At 39.1% G+C, this 17174-nt stretch overlaps 1 long non-coding RNA gene across 1 annotated transcript; it reads right to left on the minus strand.

The window, feature by feature from the left end:
* Nucleotides 1-9697: 9697 nt before the first annotated feature.
* On the minus strand, nt 9698-14198 carry LOC122034689. Its single transcript, XR_006126761.1, has 4 exons — nt 13408-14198; nt 13227-13327; nt 12929-12990; nt 9698-10005 (listed from the first exon to the last, which is right to left on the minus strand). It is a non-coding gene; the product is annotated as an uncharacterized LOC122034689 (long non-coding RNA).
* Between the last annotated feature and the right edge of the window lie 2976 nt (nt 14199-17174).

The following is a 17174-nucleotide window of genomic DNA, read 5'->3' on the forward strand; positions in this document are numbered from 1 at the left end:
TACATCCTAAATCTAGAGATCTATTCCATTGCAAATTAATTGCAACCAAGAGACGATAAGTAAAGCAATCTACAACTCAATACATCGAGATAGAGAGAAGAGAATGCTTATCCTTGAAGCATAGCATCCTTGGAAGCGCTCCCTTGCTCTGGAGGAGGACAGATTATTGTGGATGAAGGAGAATGAAGCTCTAGGATTTATCCCTAAGGGTAGAACCCTTCCCCAAGGAGAGGGATGAAGTCCCAAACCAGAGATGGGTCCAAGATCATGGTTCTTGACCCTTTTATACCTCCTCTAAACTGCTTAGGAAAACTAGGATTACAGAGGTATGGTAAACTGGGTTTTACACACATTAAACTAGGTTTTCTTATGATTGACCCTGAACTAAAGTTGTAGCTCTTGAAATTATCTACAATATGATATTTGGATTGAGCTCTAGATCAAACCAATCCGAAAGTTATGGTGGTTCAAAGTTTGGTATGTAGTCTGGGCAGAGGTCCAAATGAACCCGCATTTGGGAAGAACGATCGTGCCATTTATCATGGGTAGACTTTGCTATCTCTCTATTGGATCTGAAGAAAAGTTGTAGATCTTGAAGTCATCTATGTTTCAGTATAAAGAACATCCCAAAACTCCAACCGAATGCAAAGTTATGGCCGTTTTATGATTGGTCTGCAATCTATCGAGAATTCAGCACGACTCTATTTTGGCATGGCACACCCCCATGTTCTCCACCACATGACCATTTGGAATCCACATAGTCTAATCTGACTTCCTCTCAGGTTGAGTCACACGGCCGTGTGGGTTCACACGGTCACGATCTTCTTCTTCTTTGCCAAAATCACATGGTCGTGTGGATTCACATGACTGTGGCCTTCTTCGCCTCTGGAATGTTGGCACAGCCGTGTACTGCCTAGTCATGGGAGATTGACACGGTCGTGTGGGTCACACGATCATGGTTTGATTTACCTTTGGTGGGGGTACGACCGTGTGAAATCACACGACCTGAGCTTGATTTCTTCCAAAGTTGTTCTCGTGTGCATTTTTACTCCATTTTCGCTATAATATGCATCATGTCAATCAAAATATATAAAGAACAGATCTCCGAAAAGAATGTAATAGAAGCATAATATTATAATAAAATAGGGTGTAATAATCATAGATTATATGCATGAAGTTTAAGTAGATGTGCGTCAAAATATGATTAAAAGAGTATATAATTTACGCACATCACACCTCCAGACTTAAACCTTTACTTGCCCTCAAGCAAAAATTACAATCTAGACTCATGTGGTTAAATAATACATCATAATCTCTAACAAGTCAATCTAATCCTATCAAATAATTTTATTAATAAGCAAGATACAAAAATAGTTTGAGTATGACCTAAGTAGTCCTCCGTGCTCAGTGCGATAATGACCTATATTTATCAAGTTTCAATTCCTAAGCCTAGTCAAGTCATCATAGAATCATATTCCTTATACTCCTAGTGATAGACACTTACCTGCCACATGCTTGGTTCATCCTTCTCAATTTACCCAAGGTCTCAAAGGCGTTCTTGATATCAAGAGAAACATAGCAGTTATTTTCCCTATAACCTAACTCAGTCTCAAAGGGATAACTCGCTAGTCTCCACTCACAATCAAAAGTTTAATAGATGGACATCACAATTGTCCTATCACACTCTACCAAGATAAATCGAGTCACATTGCTTTGGCAAAACCTGACTACAATTGATTGAGGTAAAAGTGAGTACTAAACTTTGGTAGACATATTTAAAAGAGACCTAATTATTATTAAACTACACATGTATCACATACAATCATTGCATATCATGACATACATCACATATATGCATAAAATAAATCATGACATGATTATGCCCCCATTTTCTATGATCCTCTCAACCCAATGAGAAGATCATAAGGTCAACCTAGGTCAAAGCATCTTCTCCAAGTGTTTCCTCGGTCGTCGTGTGTTGTTGTCCTCCTCCCTTTTTCACTGTCATCCAATAGACTTGTTCTTCTCTAATTTATTATCACACCCCAGAGGAGTCCCTGCCAAAAGAAAATCCGACAGCATCTCCCCTGTATCGATGATAATCTGAATCATATATACATTCACAAGCTATATACATCAACCCACACGACTGGAATATACACAACCATGCAGTTAGATATATATATTAAATAGTCCATACGGTTGTACTAAAAATACAACGGAAAATGAAAGAAGCCCATATAAAACAAAAAAAATGAAGACTGCTAGCCGACAAGGCTTACACAACTACAACTACAACTACAACAAAACAAATACAAACTCCACATAGCAAACTCCAAAAAACAAAGTCGAATTTATACAACACCAAGTCCACCAAAAACATAAGACAAGTAAAGCAGAGATAAAATTGGAAATAGTCATCGGATGTGATGTGGAACCGACAGACAGAATACTCCAAGTGACATGACATATCTATGTGCTAACTTAAAATCAACAAGAAAAATAAGGGGTAGTGAGTATAACATACTCAGCGGGTATCGAGCAGACATGCATAGTAAAATATTACTATCAGTAATAAGCATGCAGTATAGTCTCCTGATCAATAATAGGTAATGCAAAACTGAACAACAGGAGAAACTATACTCACCAGGATCTCCTATCTGAACATAAAGGTGTGAACCATACAAACAAGTGTAGGGTCGTCAAACCAAATCCATAATGTGACCTGTAAGCATGTCAATCATATACAACCACCAAAATGCAGCATCCAATATACAACAATCACAAACAATAAATGCAATCCATGCATATGATGCAAATGACATGGTCACCCCTGATGCCAGTCAGCCACCTCACACGTGATGATGAGGTCGAGTGGGTAGGGCTATGACAACTGTGCACTCTGCTATCACTACTCCTGAGTGACTGAGTAGACAGGATACTGTCAGAGTACACCTATCCTCCTACCCCAAACATAGTGGGGGAGCCTAAGCTCTCATCTCCCTGTGTCATAGTCAAGAGGAGGTAACTGATGATGTGCTCAACAACAATGGAGTCGACAATTGCTCAACATGCAATCATGCAAAATGGTGCATGACACTAAAGCATGTAACTCCAAAAAATATCAGCCTCCACATAATGTGTACCAAAAGGAAAACCAAGCATGTAACTCTTGAAAATATCAGCCTCCACATAATGTGTACCAAAAGGAAGACCGAGTCCATAATAATGATCTAGGTATCATGAATAGGTACACATGCCAATAAATAAATCTAGGTACACATGCCAAGTATAACTAGTAGCTAGGCCTATATCCGGTACTGCATTGTATGCCACTACTTTTATGAACATAAGTACACATGGCAAGAATCAAGAGGATATAAGTATAAATGCATAACAGATAACAATATGGGCATACTACGGGTATCAAGTAGTGACATACCAAGGCAGATATAAACATAATCATTACTACTAATTATAACCTACAATGCATATACGAATAATAATATCAAAAGAAATAAGTCAAAGGTACCCGCCTTAATCAGTAGTTCGTATTAGAACAAATCCCACTTTGAGATGCTCGTCTCGAATCAACGTCCTACAAATCACATGATATACAGTTTGGCTAATCACGTATACAACAACTAGATAAACCCAAAACCCAATCCTAATTCGATTAGGTAATCTCGTTTAATTCCACTTAACAATCCAAATCCAATTAGATAATGAGTCCATTCTTAAATCACCGATCAATTTCCTAATTCTCACCAATCCATCCATTAATCATCAACTAATCAAATCCAATGTATATATAAAATCAACTTTAAAACTCACCTATATCCGTGAACTTCGTTGTTAACTTGCCGATGGAGCAACCACTGCTAGAAAAATATGCCCAAAGCTAGAATATTCGATAGTCTCCAAATCTAGCACCCTAAATCACAAATCAACACATCCCCTCTGAGCATCAACCAAATCACTAATCAGATAACTTTCTTAAACAAAAGACTTTACCCATATCTGTGCCAACAGATTCAATTCATGTGGAGAACCCATTTCTGGTAGCTAGGCAGTAATCTGTGTCACCCGTGGAATGGAGGATGTAGGAGCTTCGGTGGTGACACAAAATCAGGGCCACGAGATTGGCGGTGGCTGCTGTGGTGTCAAGCCAAGGCAAAGAAGAGAATGACAACCATGTGGCGCTGGCACAATCAATCGACAACGGCTAATCGGAACATGATGTGATCATATGGTGACACCAAGTAGGGATCTGACGAAATCAAGCAACGATGTGGAGTGGAGGAGGAAGAGGTCAACCCAAGTGGATCAACCCTAAGATCGAAGACGTGATGTTGAGCAGAGATCTGATGCGATTAACAAATTCTAGTAGAGATCCAGCACACTCAGTCGGTTGGGGGTCTACATCTAGGGCTCGGCCGAAGACGTGGGATCAGATGCTTGGCTTCCGACGAGCACATGGTATCTACAATCAGGAGAGAGGAGATCATGTGGCACTCGGGTGGCTGGCAGTTGGCGTCAAGCAGTGGCAGTCGACAGCGATGCGGAGAGAAGAGCAAGGGGAAGAGGCTGTGGTCGTGCGAATGAAGAAGGAATCAGGATGCTCCGTGAGTTTTTTGTGTCGACGATGAGATGAAGAGAAGGGAAACGTGGTCGGCGATCGACTGGTGCTGATTTGCACTTCGGGTGGTGGCGCGAGGAGGGAAAAGGAGTGCGGCGGAGATGGGGGAAGAGGAAAGAATTGGGAGAAGGGGGAGGGCGTTAGGGATCAGGGGAAGAAGATGGAAATCGACGAGGAATAAGTTTAGTTTTTTGCTTTATACCTAGTTTTAATTTCATTAAACCCTAAGTTGATTTCTCAATCAACTCCCACTTAATTGGGTATTCCAAATAGACTTTTCTCAAGCCTATAAATTCATCCCCTCAAATTACGTCATTCAAGATCTGAAAAATTCTCAGAAAATTCCTAAAAATTCCATTAAGGTTATTCGTCCATTTAACCTTATTATACTATTATTATTTTATTGCGGTATTTTACATTCTCCCTCACTAATAAAAATTTAGTCTCCAAATTTATGTTATTTACCATCAGCAAGTACTAGTAATAGATAAGCAGTATAGATGTTGAACGAAAAATCTAACCCATATACCTCAAGTAAAAAGATGGGAGTATCAAGCTCAGATCGTATCCTCGAGCTCCTAGGTAGCCTCCTCGTCAGAATGATACTGCCATCCGACTTTAACCAGCCGGATAGTCTTGTCCCACAGCTGACGCTCTCTAAGGTCCAGAATCCGTACGAAACCTCCTCGTAGGTAACGTTAGGCTGAATGATATATTTGCTAGAACATGTGGTGGGTCGGATACGTATCACCTTAGCATGGACACATGGAATACATCATGAATGCCTGCCAGAGATGGTGGTAGCTCCAGACGGTAAGCTACCGCTTCAATCCTCTCCAAGATCTGGTAAGGCCCAATGTAACGTGGAGCTAGTTTACCTCGGAGACCAAATCTCTTCACCTCTTACGTGGGTTAGACTCTCAGAAATACATGGTCTCTAGTAGAGAACTCCAGGGGTCTTTGTCTCTGATAAGCATAACTCTTCTGATGGTCCTGCGCCTCGGACATCCTCCGTCTGATAGTGCAGACCAACTCTGCCTCTTGCTGAGCTCTATGAGTTCTACAAGCTAGGCCTCCCCAACCTCCTCCCAGAGGGTGGGTGTCCGACAAGGTCTACCATACAATGCTTCAAACGGTGTCATCTGGATAGCCGAATGATAGCTGTTGTTGTAGGTGAATTCTACTAATGGCAGGTGGTCCTCCCAGCTACCTTCGAAATCTATAACGCAAGACCTCGGCAAGTTCTCTAAAGTTTGGATAGTCAAGGCCTATTGTAGACTCTATCAGAACCGGGATGTAAACTATGGGTCTCTATCCAATATAATGCTCAAAGGAACACCATGCAATCTGATGATCTCCCGACAATACAACTCTGCTAATAAATCTAGCGAATTGATCTTTCTAATCGCTAAAAAGTGTGCGGATTTGGTTAATCGATTAACGATTATCCAAATCACGTCATGACCTAGTCGTGTGCTAGGCAATCCCACCACAAAATCCATAGTGATGTGCTCCCATTTCCACTCTGTAATAGGAATCCTCTGAAGAAATTCAACAGGTCTCTGGTGCTTAGCCTTCACCTGCTGACAGACTAGACATCTAGGTACAACTCCGCGATGTCTTTCTTCATACCGTTCCACCAATAGGAACGTCTCAAATCTAGATACATGCGGGTTTCACCTGGGTGGAAAGCAAATCGGGAGTGATGAACCTCCTGAAATAACTCTTCCATAACTGGGTGAGATTGAGGTACGCATAATCTGCCTCGAAAATAAATAATACCCTCGTCATTTCGGGTGAACTCCATCTGCTGCCTGAAAGCTATCTGGCTGCCAATGGACTACAAGCGCTGATCACCGGCTTGGGCCTCTCGGATCCTCATCCTGATCGATGACTGAGCAACCATGATAACCAGGATACCTTGCTCTGTCTGTCCCTGCTCCTCAAGGCCCAACTTGGAGAAACCCTGAATCAAGTCCATGACTAAAACTCAGTGTCAAGCTAAAGTCCCTCTGGACTTCCAGCTAAGTGCATCGGCAACCACATAACTTTCCCTCGATGGTAGCTAATGATACAGTCATAATCCTTCAGGAACTCCATTCATCTCCTCTATGGGAGATTGAGTTCCTTCTGGTTGAAAAGATATTTGAGACTCTTATGATTAGTGAGAATCTCAAATTTAATACCATACAGATGATGACGCCAAATCTTCAAAGCAAAGATAATGGTGGCCAACTCCAGATCATGTACTAAGTAGTTCATCTCATGCTCCTTCAACTGACGAGAAGCATAGGAGACTACCCTGTCGTGCTGCATCAAAACAGTGCACAGACCCTATAGAGAAGAGTCAGTGTAGAGTACGAATCTGTCCTCTCTAGAGGGCAAAGTGTGAATTGGTGACAACACTAATCTCTGCTTCAGCTCCTGGAAGCTGGTCTCGTAGGCTTCTGATCACATAAACTTCACTCCTTTCCTAGTCAGGCATGTCAGTAGCATAGCAATGTGAGAGAAACCCTCAATGAACCGTCTGTAATATCCAACCAATCCCAAGAATCTGCGGATCTCTTGAACTCATTTCGGCTGTTCCCAACTGGTGACAACCTTGATCTTCTGAGAATCTACCAAAATACCTCGGCTAGAAACTATGTGTCCCAGAAAACCGACTGAGGGTAGCAAAAAATCACACTTGCTGAACTTCGCATATAGACGATGTCGTCGAAGAGGCTCCAAGACTATGCAAAGATGTTGTGGATGTTCCTCCTTGGAACGTGAGTAGATCAAAATGTCATCGATGAAGATGATAACAAACTAATATAGATACTCCAGGAAGACACAATTCATCTAATCCATAAATACCGCTGGAGCATTGGTAAGTCCAAATGACATTACCAAAAACTCATAATGTCTATATATAAGGCATACTCAACCATAAGATTACTAGCAATGAATCAGTAATCCGATCACCAACTACATATCACCAAATCCATAAATATCACACATGACACTCATTATGTCACCATCAACGACAAACCTAAATAATAGATCATCAAAACAAATATCCACTAATAAATCATCAAAACAAATATCCACTAATAGGTCATCAAAACAAACATCTACTAATAGATCATCAGGCAACCACACAACTCAACATTTAATCAAATAAATCATTAGAAATCAATATATCACAATATCCCTCAACCTCAAATCGTACTCAACAATCATCAAACATGATAACTCCCTAGTGACCAATTTTCATCGTATCGGGTACCCTTAAAATATCCACAATAAAAGAATCACAATCCAAATTTCAAAGGGTCACTCAACCTCCTGACTAAGTGTCTACCCACCAAAGTTTATCATCACAAATCTCATACTCATACTTTTAAATGTCTTCCGATAAATGTCGATAAAAGATCGAACACTCTGGGCTAACATATAGACTTCAAGACCTTGGTAGAAGATCATATAGTCAAGGTCTTGAACTACTTAATAGAGACAATGCTAGTTGAGTTGACCAACAATTATCTTGTAACCCATCATACTACGATTGCTCCACTTGAGGTTCAGTAACCTTTAGTGATGAGACATGAATACAAGGGTAGAGGAGCACTATCACTATATAGCTGATCGAAATAACTATCAATCGACCCACTGCTCCTCAAAGATCATCATATGATATTTCCACTCAGTGACGGTGGAACTTTCTAGGTGTTAATCATCTCACACCACCTTTGTATCACTGTGGGTCATAAATCCCTAGATACCATTGAGGATATCCGCGATCGGTCCATGAGTCAGGATCCCCCATGGAACAACATTAGGTGAATTAACTGGTCATCGCCTTATAAATCGTTATGCTACCAAAGGAGGTAGAGAGGTACTCTCTCTCAAACTACCTCAAAATAATCATCAAGTGATATCTGGACCTCCAAAAATGATCATCTGCTTCTTCCTTCACGCGGTGTCTGGTCACGTAAAAGATAAGCAGCTAACTTAAATTTTCCCACGCCAATAAAAATTATATATCTGAATGTACTCACCAAGTTATACAACCAAGTAATGGTTGTATCTCATAAATGTTAAGCAAGTAGCTTTACACCTTTCCACATCAGTGGGGGTATCCTATCCGAATATACCTTCTAAGTCATTCAACCAGGTATAGAACAGTTCATGGTCAAAGTCCACATGGAATAGAATATGTCGATCCTTTATAGATTAACCAAGCCAATAATAGTAGATGGCTAATTCAGTCTTCTCTACATTGGCACAAGTCATGTATCCAAATGTGTCTCAAAATATCTAACCAAGCACGAGTAACCCAAAAATTAAAATCTCTATTAAAATAGAGTAAGTCGGTATCCTAATGATCAAACTTCCAAAATAAATCGGTCATCTACTAATTAATCTAATAAGAGTAAATCAATCATCTACAGATGAAACTAACCAAGGTAAATCGATATACAACTACCTAAGTCAACTAGGATAAATCGGTCCTTTATAGACAGAACCAAAGAGAATATAAATTAATCCTCTACTGATCGAACCAACAGGAGTAAACCAGTACTCTACTAAATGAGTCAACATGATTATTACTACTAGTATGATTTGACGAATCCCCTGAGACTGTTATCCTTAATCTCCCGTAGGGTCGACCGTGATCAGTGGTTGATCCATCATATGAAATATATGCTACAAACAACTAGACAGGTACTAAAAGAGTACTAACACATGTCATAACTAACTATTATAGACAACTACATATGTACTAAAAGAAGTGCATGATAACAGTAAACAAACATACCTTCTATAGCTTGGAGATGTCCTACTGCTGCCTAGTCCCAAAACTCGAAAAGTCATATCGAGAAAACCAAAACACAAAATCCAAAATATAGGAATTAAGCCTCATAAAACTAGCTTTGATACCAATAAATTATCACGCCACAGAGGAATCCCTGCTAGAGAAAAATTTGACAACATCTCTCCTGTATCCGTGACAATCTGAATCATATATACATCCACAAGCTATATACATCAGCCCACACGGCTAAAATATACACAACCACGTAATTATATATATATTAAACATCCCATACAACTATACTAAAAATACAGCGAAAAAGGAAAGAAAGTTGATACAAAATTAAAAAAAACGGAGACTGCTAGCCGGCTAGGCTTACACAAACACAATAAAACAAATACAAACTCCACATAGCAAACTCCAAAAATAAAGTCGAATTTATACAACACCAAATCCACTAAAAACTTAAGACAAGTAAAGTGGAGATAAAATCGGAAATAGTCCTCGGATGTGACGTGCAACCGGTAGATAGGATACTCTAAGTGAGATGACATATTTATGTGCTAACCTGAAATCAACAAGAAAAATTAGGGGTAGTGAGTATAACATACTCAGCAGGTATCGATCAGACATGCATAATAAAATATAACTACTAGTAATAATCATGCAGTACAGTCTCCTGATCAATAACAAGTAATGCAAAACTGAACAACAGAAGAAACTGTACTCACCAGGACCTCCTATCTGAACATAAAGGTGTGAACCATACAAATAGGTGCAAGGTCATTAGACCAAATCCATAATGTCTCCTGTTTGTATGTCAATCATATGCAACCACCAAAATGTAGCATCCAATATGCAGTAATCACAAACAATAAATGCAATCCATGCATATGAAGCAAATGATATGGTCACCCCTGACGCCAGTCAACCACCTCACACGCGATGGTGAGGTCAAGTGGGTAGGACTATGCCAACTGTGCACTCTGCCATCAGTACTCCTGAGTGACCGAGTGGACAGGATGCTGCCGGAGTACACCTATCCTCCTACCCCATACATAATGGGGGAACCTAAGCTCTCATCTCCCTGTGTCATAGTCAAGAGGAGGGATCCCTATCCGCTACCACGGTGTAGTCACCACTACCCATGAGTGGACCAGTGGAGCCCTGACAAAGCAAACTACACACACCCTGCTTGATATACCACTAACCCATGAGTGGTTGTTTGTGTAGATCATGTAATTGGCGATGTGCTCAACAACAATGAAGTCAACAATCGTTCAGCATGCAATCATAAAAAATAGTGCATGACACTATAGCATGTAACTCCTGAAAATATCAGTCTCCTCATAATGTGTACCAAAAGGAAAACCAAGCATGTAACTCCTAAAAATATTAGCCTCTACATAATGTGTACCAAAAGGAAGACCGAGTCCATAACAATGATCTAGGTATAATGAATCTAGGTACACATGCCAAGAAATAAATCAGGTACACATGCCAAGTGTATCTAGTAGCTAGACCTATATCCGATACTGCATTGTATGCCACTACTTCTATGAACATAAGTATGCAAGGAACTAGAGTGTTAAACATGCTTATGCACAGTGGAAATCATCTAGTTCCTTCCAGGAGATCCATGCGAAGGGAAAGAAAAATATACTAAGTTTTTCATAAGATTATAAGAGGGTTATACCTTTGGTGCATGCTCACAAACTCCAAACAGCTTGAATCTTAGCACGATCACACGTTTGCGCCTCTACGGTATCCACACGAACAAGCGTTCGTTTGTCTCACAAACTCACAAAATGGAGATAGGTTGTGCTAGCAACGTAGAGAAAGGATTTTGGCCAAGAGAGGAGAAGAGCAAGGAGAATGAAGAACTATCTCAAAAAATGGATAGAAAATTGCTTAAGTATTTTCATCCAATGAAAACACTTAATTAGCATTAATAGCCTTAATGAGTATTTACACTCCATTAAGGACCACACTTGGAACTCCTCATTTCAAATTCAATTTCGAAAATTAAATGAAATGAATCATTGAATTTTGAAATTCAATAAATCTCTCCATTAATCTTCACTTAAGTCTAACTCAAGTCTAATTCACTTGAGTCTAACTCAAGTCTAATTCAATCGAGTCTTACTCAATTAATCTCATGCAATTTCAAATTCAATGAATCACATTTCATAAATTTGAATTGACTCCTTGAGTCTAATTTGAATTGGACTTAATCCAATAATTAGATCCAATTGATTCTAACTCAATAAGTCCAATTCGGATAAGATTTAATCCAATGATTCATCATATGAACCCATCTCCAAATCTACTTATTCTTTGTGTGTGACCCAATAGGCTCTTGTAACATTGGCAATGTACCCAAATCAACATTTAGATACATGAGCAATGAGTGATATCTAGCAAGGCATCATTGCTATCGAAGTGACAAGAAAGTCGAGATCCGACCTAACCTGTCCATGGCTATTATCTTGTATAACTTTGTTTCTCTATCCTTGATATCTAGATTGATCAATGAAGTGTAGACCGTGTCATCCTCTTATCAACCTTTGTGTTTCTTGATCTCTAAGTAGACACACTCAATCAAATAAGCTCAATATCTCATACTGACTCATTTGCGCATGGTCATGCTTTCTTGTGTCCTACTAATCAAGGAGCCCCCAGATATCGCTTCCATCATATGGAAGGTATATTCCCATCTACATCAGTCACATCCTTCCGCATAATTCATTGCATACCCAGTGATCGACTTTATTGTCCACCTTGTTACAGGTGAGGTTTGCCGATACCAAAGTACACAACTCCTTATGTAAGGAACCGTAGTGACTTTAGGTCTAAGGACTATTCATACCAATAGTCACATGAGAATGTTTATGACACTCATATACCGATCCATGAAACATTCTTATGGTGGGGCATTCAGTATATATTCACTAATATATACCCATGTGTCAACCTGATATCTCATATCCATGACTTGTGAGATTAAGTCATTCGTTGACCTACATGCAAGTCTCAATGCATTAATAATGCCCTTGTATACTAATGATCGACTAGGAATAGTTAAGAGTAGTGTTCTATGTATATCTATAATATCTCACTATCAATTCAACCAATTAATATGCTGTAGATAAGAGTCTACTACCCAAGGACATTATTATACTTATTCAATCAGCACTGAACTGAAATAAATATAATAACCAACTTTACCTTCTATTAATAATGATATATGATACAAAATGAGCCCTTTACAATCATCTCATAATTGGTACTAGGGCTAATACTAACAAAGTACACATGGCAAGAATCAAGAGGATATAAGCATAATGCATAATAGATAACAATATGGGCATACTACAGGTATCAAGTAGTGACATACCAAGGCAGATATAAACATAACCATTACTACTAATTATAACCTACTATGCATATCAGAATGACAATATCAAAAGAGATAAGTTAAAGGTACACACCTTAATCAGTAGTTCGTATTGGAACAAATCCCACTTTGAGACGCTCGTCTTGAATCAATGTCCTGCAAATCACATGATATACAGTTTAGCTAATCACGTATACAACAACTAGCTAAACTCAAAACCCAATCCTAATTCGATTAGGTAATCTCGTTTAATTCCACCTAACAATCCAAATGCAATTAGATAATGAGTCCATTCTTAAACCACCGATCAATTCCCTAATTCTTACCAATCCATCCATTAATCGTCAACTAATCAAATCCAATGTAGATATAAAAACAATTTTAAAACTCACCTATATACGTGTACTTCGCTGCTAACTCACCGATAGAGCACTCGCTGCTAGAAAAATATGGCTAGAGCTAGAATATCCGATAGTCTCCAAATCTAGGCACCCTAAATCACAAATCAACACATCCCCTCTAAGCATCAACTAACTCACTAATCAAATAACTTTCTTAAACAAAAGACTTTACCCATATATGTACCAACAGATTCAATTCATGTGGAGAACCCACTTCTGGCAGCTTGGCAGCAATCTGTGTCAACGGTGGAATGGCGGTGGCTGCTATGGTGGTGACACAAAATCAGGGCCACGAGACTGGCGGTGGCTGCTATGGTGTCAAGCCAAGGCAAATAAGAGAACGACGACCATGTGGTGCTGGTACAATGAATCGACAACGGCTAATCGGAACCTGATGCGATCATACCGAGACACCAAGTAGGGATTTGGCGAAATCAAGTAGCGATGTGGAGTGGATGGGGAAGAGGTCGACCCGAGTAGATCAACCATAAGATCGGAGGTGCGATGTCGAGCAGAGATCCGACGTGATTAACAAATTATAGTAGAGATCCAGCATGCTCAGTCGGTTGGGGGTCGACATCTAGGGCTCATCTGAAGACGTGGGATCAGTTGCTTGGCTTTCGATGAGTACATGGTGTCTGCGACCAGGAGAGTGGAGATCAAGCGACACTCGGGTGGCCGGCAGTCGATGTTGGGCAGTGGCAGTCGATGGCGATGCGGAGAGAAGAGCAAGGGGGAAGAGGCTGTGGTCGGGTGAATGAAGAATGAATTAGGATGCTCCACGAGTTGTTTGTGTCAGCGATGAAATGAAGAGAATGGAAACGTGGTCGGCGATCTGCTAGCGCCGATGTGCACTTCGGGTGGTGGCACGAGGAGGGGAAAAGGAGTGCGGCGAAGATTAGGGAAGAGGAAAGAATCAGGAGAAGGGGGAGGGCGTTAGGGATCGGGGGAAGAAGATGGAAATTGGCGAGGAATAAGTTTAGTTTTTGCTTTATACCTAGGTTTAATTTCATTAAACCCAAAGTTGATTTCTCAATCAACTCCCATTTAATTGGGTATTCCAAACAGGCTCTTCCCAAGTCTATAAATTCATCCCCTCAAACTATGCCATTCGAGCTCCGAAAAATTCTCAGAAAATTCCTAAGAATTCCATTAAGGTTATTCGTCCATTTAACCTTATTATACTATTATTATTCTATTACGGTATTTTACATTTGTACATTACAAAATCTAAAGAAATCTCGAGTTACATTCGAGGGTAGTCTAAATTTATAATAAGAAAAAAAAGGGAAAGGCATGACACGTATGTTGTATTATTAATTACAACACACACATCCAATCATATCGGTGTTAAGGGCCATAAACATTCACCATGTCACATAACATTCATAATATTTTATGCCATAAAATCTACTACAACTTAGTATATGCCTTCGCAAGTGGCTCTGATACTGCTGTAAGGAACTATAACACTAAATACATGGAAAACACAACAGAAATAAGTTCCTTCCAAAAGATCAATGCAAAGGAAACGACATACTAAGTTTAATGAATGGAGTTTATACCTTTGCTGCGTATCCTTCGCAATCCCGATAGTAATGTTTCTTTAGATATGGATCTTAGCGCGATCAATACGTCTGTGCCTCTACGGTATCCACGCGAACACATTCTCTGTCCGTCTTATGAACTCACGACTTGGAAAAGAAACAACCTTTTTTGTGCTAGCAACTCTACAAGGTTATTTTTGGCCAAGAGAAGAAGAGGAAGAAGAGTAAAAACTAAGAAGATCACCATCACCCAAAAGGTCACTTCATCTATATAAGGTAACTTCATAAAAGGGTTACTTTACCAAATAAGTTACTTCACCAAAAAGTTACTTTACCAAAAGGTTACTTCACCTAAAGGTTACTTTTACAAATGGATTTTTGTACTCATCTAATGAATACAAAAATATTTTTGTCTTTTGATCTTCCTTTTTGATTAATGATGTATTAATTTTTATTAATATTCATTAATCTTAATAGGTTGGATTTAGTATATTGGATTAACCATTAACCCAATAAGTCATTAACCCAATAAACCAATGAGTCTAACCCATTACTCAATGAGTCTAATATGAATTCATTCGAGTCTAACTCAATGTATATAATTTGGATTAGACTTAATTAATCCTATAATCCATCTCCAATCAACAGATTTTTTGTGTGTGACCCAATAGGTTCTCATAATATTGGTAATGTATCTAAAATCATTTTAGATACATAAACAATGAGTGACATCTCATAATATTGGTAATGTAGGATTGAAAAGAATTTAAATATCTCTACAATGACATGATATTGTCCACTTTGGGCTAAGCCCTCATGGTTTTGCTCTTGGGCTCTCCCCAAAAGGCCTCATATCAATGGAGATATCTTTTTCTCTTATAAACCCATGATCTTTCCATATGTTTCCAATATGGGACTATGTTTACAACCTTGCAACCCCAACAATCCCCCCCTTCAAACAAAGGACCATAGGTTTCCCATGTACAATCCTCGACCCATCAGGTCTTCCTGCCCCTCGGTCCACCCGACCTACTAGGACTTCCTTGCCTAGTCGCAACTAGGACTTCCTGCCTGGTGTCTGGTCCTCTTGATCCGAACATAAGAGCCCCCACTTTCTTTGTTCGAGGTCAATATTGTACCCATATGGCTCAATCAGACCATAGCTCTTGTGCACAGTCGGTGGTTAAACCTTCTGGCAATCCGGGATCTGATACCAATTATAGGAACGAAAAGAATTTAAATATCTCTACAATGACATGATATTGTCCATTTTGGGCCTAAGCCCTCATGGTTTTGCTCTTGGGCTCTCCCCAAAAGGCCTCATATCAATGGAGATATCTTTTTCTCTTATAAACCCATGATCTTTTCCATGTGTTTCCAATATGGACTATGTTTGCAACCTTGCAACCCCAACATGTCGAGATCCAACATAATCTTTTTTGTGTCTATTATCTTGTGTGGCTCAATCCTTCTAACCTTGATATTTAGATTGCATCATCCTCTTATCAATGAGGTATAGATTACATCATCCTCTTATTAATCTTTGTAATTTTTGATCTCTAAGTAGACACATTAAAACAAATAAGCTCAATATCACATATTGACTTATTTGAGCATGGTCATGCATTCTGTGTTCTACTAATCAAGGGGTCCACAAATATCACTTCTGTCATATGGAAGGGATAGATCCTATTTGTTAGAGTGTATACTGAAAGCCTAAGCTTTTGTAGACATTTATTTTGAATAAAGAATCACATTTGGTCAAATTATCTACATTTGTTTGTAGTTGTTCAATTAGTTTATATTGTAGATAACATAGTATGTGGTGTCACATACAGAAGATAATGTTATTAGTACCTTATAAATTATAAACAGTAGCTCACGACCAAAATGGAAAGGAACAAACCATTGGAAGGTGTAGTGTAATTAGGTATTAGTTTATCTTAATTATATAATTATACTAGTACACTTAGAGTGTATTGAGTAGGACCATTAGAGGTTGTTTCTTTTATGCTGACTTTATAAAGAAATAAAGACCTCAGTTATTATGGAAGTGTGTGCTCTTAATCCTAATATAATAACAAGCACATATATTTGATATTTATTTCTTTAATTTATCAATGGGTGAGATTTAGTTCGATAAATCAATAAGCCTGATAGGTTGGGAAATGATATCACTTATAGTGTGTGTTGTTGATAATAGAAGGAAACTGTGTCCTAGTGATCTAGGTTGATAATGTCCCCAAGAGGAGCTCATAAGGATTGTCATGTTAAACTTTGCAGGTGGACTTAGTCCGACATGACGATAAGGTTGAGTGGTACTACTCTTGGACTAAGATATTAATTAAATGAGTTGTTAGTAACTCACTTAATTAGTGGACATTCGACATCT

This window comes from Zingiber officinale, chromosome 11B, assembly GCF_018446385.1.
Source record: "Zingiber officinale cultivar Zhangliang chromosome 11B, Zo_v1.1, whole genome shotgun sequence".
NCBI classification, from domain to species: Eukaryota; Viridiplantae; Streptophyta; class Magnoliopsida; order Zingiberales; family Zingiberaceae; genus Zingiber; species Zingiber officinale.